This window comes from Schistocerca gregaria, unplaced genomic scaffold (genome assembly GCF_023897955.1).
Source record: "Schistocerca gregaria isolate iqSchGreg1 unplaced genomic scaffold, iqSchGreg1.2 ptg000263l, whole genome shotgun sequence".
Lineage (NCBI taxonomy): Eukaryota > Metazoa > Arthropoda > Insecta > Orthoptera > Acrididae > Schistocerca > Schistocerca gregaria.
Window position 1 is genome coordinate 52,501 of NW_026061766.1, and position 5,000 is coordinate 57,500.

At 52.4% G+C, this 5,000-nt stretch overlaps 1 non-coding gene across 1 annotated transcript; it reads right to left on the reverse strand.

Moving 5' to 3' along the window:
• Positions 1 to 35: 35 nt before the first annotated feature.
• Positions 36 to 1,928, reverse strand: LOC126305174 (small subunit ribosomal RNA). Its single transcript, XR_007553324.1, has one exon. It is a non-coding gene; the product is annotated as a small subunit ribosomal RNA (ribosomal RNA).
• Positions 1,929 to 5,000: the final 3,072 nt, after the last annotated feature.

A 5,000-nucleotide genomic window follows, 5' to 3' on the forward strand; every position in this document is an offset into this window, starting at 1 on the left:
CGACACGCACATCGAAAGACATGCAGTCTAGTCGGTAATGATCCTTCCGCAGGTTCACCTACGGAAACCTTGTTACGACTTTTACTTCCTCTAAATGATCAAGTTTGGTCATCTTTCCGGTAGCATCGGCAACGACAGAGTCGATGCCGCGTACCAGTCCGAAGACCTCACTAAATCATTCAATCGGTAGTAGCGACGGGCGGTGTGTACAAAGGGCAGGGACGTAATCAACGCGAGCTTATGACTCGCGCTTACTGGGAATTCCTCGTTCATGGGGAACAATTGCAAGCCCCAATCCCTAGCACGAAGGAGGTTCAGCGGGTTACCCCGACCTTTCGGCCTAGGAAGACACGCTGATTCCTTCAGTGTAGCGCGCGTGCCGCCCAGAACATCTAAGGGCATCACAGACCTGTTATTGCTCAATCTCGTGCGGCTAGAAGCCGCCTGTCCCTCTAAGAAGAAAAGTAATCGCTGACAGCACGAAGGATGTCACGCGACTAGTTAGCAGGCTAGAGTCTCGTTCGTTATCGGAATTAACCAGACAAATCGCTCCACCAACTAAGAACGGCCATGCACCACCACCCACCGAATCAAGAAAGAGCTATCAATCTGTCAATCCTTCCGGTGTCCGGGCCTGGTGAGGTTTCCCGTGTTGAGTCAAATTAAGCCGCAGGCTCCACTCCTGGTGGTGCCCTTCCGTCAATTCCTTTAAGTTTCAGCTTTGCAACCATACTTCCCCCGGAACCCAAAAGCTTTGGTTTCCCGGAGGCTGCCCGCCGAGTCATCGGAGGAACTGCGGCGGATCGCTGGCTGGCATCGTTTATGGTTAGAACTAGGGCGGTATCTGATCGCCTTCGAACCTCTAACTTTCGTTCTTGATTAATGAAAACATACTTGGCAAATGCTTTCGCTTCTGTTCGTCTTGCGACGATCCAAGAATTTCACCTCTAACGTCGCAATACGAATGCCCCCGCCTGTCCCTATTAATCATTACCTCGGGTTCCGAAAACCAACAAAATAGAACCGAGGTCCTATTCCATTATTCCATGCACACAGTATTCAGGCGGGCTTGCCTGCTTTAAGCACTCTAATTTGTTCAAAGTAAACGTGCCGGCCCACCGAGACACTCAACAAAGAGCACCCTGGTAGGATTTAAACGGGGTCCGCCTCGGGACGCGAAAGCACCCCTTCGGCTCGCCCCACCGGCAGGACGTCCCACGATACATGCCAGTTAAACACCGACGGGCGGTGAACCAACAGCGTGGGACACAAATCCAACTACGAGCTTTTTAACCGCAACAACTTTAATATACGCTATTGGAGCTGGAATTACCGCGGCTGCTGGCACCAGACTTGCCCTCCAATAGATACTCGTTAAAGGATTTAAAGTGTACTCATTCCGATTACGGGGCCTCGGATGAGTCCCGTATCGTTATTTTTCGTCACTACCTCCCCGTGCCGGGAGTGGGTAATTTGCGCGCCTGCTGCCTTCCTTGGATGTGGTAGCCGTTTCTCAGGCTCCCTCTCCGGAATCGAACCCTGATTCCCCGTTACCCGTTACAACCATGGTAGGCGCAGAACCTACCATCGACAGTTGATAAGGCAGACATTTGAAAGATGCGTCGCCGGTACGAGGACCGTGCGATCAGCCCAAAGTTATTCAGAGTCACCAAGGCAAACGGACCAGACAAGCCAATCCGATTGGTTTTGATCTAATAAAAGCGTCCCTTCCATCTCTGGTCGGGACTCTGTTTGCATGTATTAGCTCTAGAATTACCACAGTTATCCAAGTAACGTGGGTACGATCTAAGGAACCATAACTGATTTAATGAGCCATTCGCGGTTTCACCTTAATGCGGCTTGTACTGAGACATGCATGGCTTAATCTTTGAGACAAGCATATGACTACTGGCAGGATCAACCAGGGAGCTGCGTCAACTAGAGCTGAGCAGCCGGCCGCCCGGGAGTGTGTCCCGGGGGCCCGCGCGAACACGCAAGCGTCCGCTCAATTATTCTGCAAACAGGAGGAGGCCGAGCTCCCCTGCACGATACACCTCGAAACCCTCTCAGGTCCCGGCGGCGCGCAGCGCCGTCCTAGGTACTTGGTCGGTTTCGAGAGAGGCGCAATCGCCCGGAGTTAGGCGAGTAGACGGTTTTAGTGCGAACACCCTTGCTCCCAACTGAGCTTGCCGCTGCCGACAGAGGCCCGGGAGCGTGCTGTCGTGGCATTGCCGGCGGGAGACAACACGCGCCACCTATGGTGACCGGCAGCTCCAACGCCAGCGCCACACAAGGGCAAAGCCCCACTTGGGTGCAGAAGCGAACTCTCCCAGCACAGCGCACGCGCCAACACGTCCGCACAACTGCGATACAAACCACCTGCGAGAACCGCTGGGGCGACCGAGCAGCAGACGGCGTCGCGGCGCCGAGTGCCAGGCGGCGGCGCATCCTCAACGCACACAGTCCTCAATCAGACCAGCACACTGCAGATGTCCACCGCGCTTCGCACCGGGCTCGGCTGAACCAACTTTGGCCGCCAGGCGCCGCGTGCAGGGTGCGCCGCAGCGTAGCTGCGCCGCCTGCCGGGCCCGTCGGCTGGCGCTCCTGCCACTCGGCGCCCCCCACCAGCCGCCTGTTGCGCGTGCGCCCACGCAGCGCGCGGCCAACACGCCGGGCGGCCCCCCTTCACCGGCCGGGAACAGTCCCACCAAGCCACCGCCGCGTATCGCTTCATACCCACATGGGCCTAGTCACGCGTGTGGATGTGGCGGGTACCGCTGAAACAACCGGTTAATAGCTGTACCGATCGTCGCCATCACAGATTCACCTCCAGCGTGAACAACCGCTCAACAACGGATTTCCAGTTCATTTGCGTATCTTGGGCAGTAAACGTAGATGTCCACCTACATTTGCGAATTCAACAATTCTTGCATGCCAGGATGTCATGTGTCACGACACGCTACATCAGACCACATACACACTGCGACATGTGCAGAAGAGAACACGTGGAAGGTGGCCCGCGCACGTATGCGATGTACCTTCCGCGATCCACTGTCAACCGGCATCTGCGGCATGTCCCAGATATGGAACGCGGTCCACCAGGGTAGCACTTTGTGTGAGGCAATACGACAAAGTCGGAATACACGCGTCACTACATCAGACGGCTCACGCTGACCTGACCTGACCTGACTCACCGCACCACCACCCCCAGCGACCCAGGGTGACATACAATGCGTTCGTACGTTCCTCCCACACGCCTCTACGGCGTACCACAGTGCAACCTAGCTGTTATTGGGAGACGAGACAAGTAGCATCAAGCACAACATATGGAAATTGAGATTCGACACCGTTGGGCACAGCCAGCGTACGGTCACACGTATCACACTACTTCACTCTGTACGTAACGACCGATGATCGGTACAGCGTGTGGGTTACGCGTACGACATCAGCGGACAATGGACACAGACCATACCACGACGTACACTGAGGGCGTCGACATCTGAATGCAACTGAACAGCTGCGAGGCTCATTTAACACTCAAACGCCAGACCGACCAGCTTGAGAGGACAGAGACACAAAGAGGGGGACAGAGGGGGACAGAGGGGGGGGAGGGGGGGGGGTCGGCGATATAGTCCTATTGCAGTACAATTGACAGTGGATAGCAGGAATATGTGGAAAGTAAGCAACACTCGCAAGACATCTACATGAGGATAACAACGACACCAGAGATTCCGAGCAGTGAACTATGTTAGGCAAAGGGACAACGTGGGTTAGGTTAAGGGACAACGTGGGTTAGGTTAAGGGACAACGTGGGTTAGGTTAAGGGACAACGTGGGTTAGGTTAAGGGACAACGTGGGTTAGGTTAAGGGACAACGTGGGTTAGGTTAAGGGACAACGTGGGTTAGGTTAAGGGACAACGTGGGTTAGGTTAAGGGACAACGTGGGTTAGGTTAAGGGACAACGTGGGTTAGGTTAAGGGACAACGTGGGTTAGGTTAAGGGACAACGTGGGTTAGGTTAAGGGACAACGTGGGTTAGGTTAAGGGACAACGTGGGTTAGGTTAAGGGACAACGTCGGTTAGGTTAAGGGACAACGTGGGTTAGGTTAAGGGACAACGTGGGTTAGGTTAAGGGACAACGTGGGTTAGGTTAAGGGACAACGTGGGTTAGGTTAAGGGACAACGTGGGTTAGGTTAAGGGACAACGTGGGTTAGGTTAAGGGACAACGTGGGTTAGGTTAAGGGACAACGTGGGTTAGGTTAAGGGACAACTTGAGTTAGGTTAAGGGACAACTTGAGTTAGGTTAAGGGACAACTTGAGTTAGGTTAAGGGACAACTTGAGTTAGGTTAAGGGACAACTTGAGTTAGGTTAAGGGACAACTTGAGTTAGGTTAAGGGACAACTTGAGTTAGGTTAAGGGACAACTTGAGTTAGGTTAAGGGACAAATTGAGTTAGGTTAAGGGACAAATTGAGTTAGGTTAAGGGACAAATTGAGTTAGGTTAAGGGACAAATTGAGTTAGGTTAAGGGACAAATTGAGTTAGGTTAAGGGACAACTTGAGTTAGGTTAAGGGACAAATTGAGTTAGGTTAAGGGACAACTTGAGTTAGGTTAAGGGACAACTTGAGTTAGGTTAAGGGACAACTTGAGTTAGGTTAAGGGACAACTTGAGTTAGGTTAAGGGACAACTTGAGTTAGGTTAAGGGACAACTTGAGTTAGGTTAAGGGACAAATTGAGTTAGGTTAAGGGACAAATTGAGTTAGGTTAAGGGACAAATTGAGTTAGGTTAAGGGACAAATTGAGTTAGGTTAAGGGACAAATTGAGTTAGGTTAAGGGACAACTTGAGTTAGGTTAAGGGACAACTTGAGTTAGGTTAAGGGACAACTTGAGTTAGGTTAAGGGACAACTTGAGTTAGGTTAAGGGACAACTTGAGTTAGGTTAAGGGACAACTTGAGTTAGGTTAAGGGACAACTTGAGTTAGGTTAAGGGACAAATTG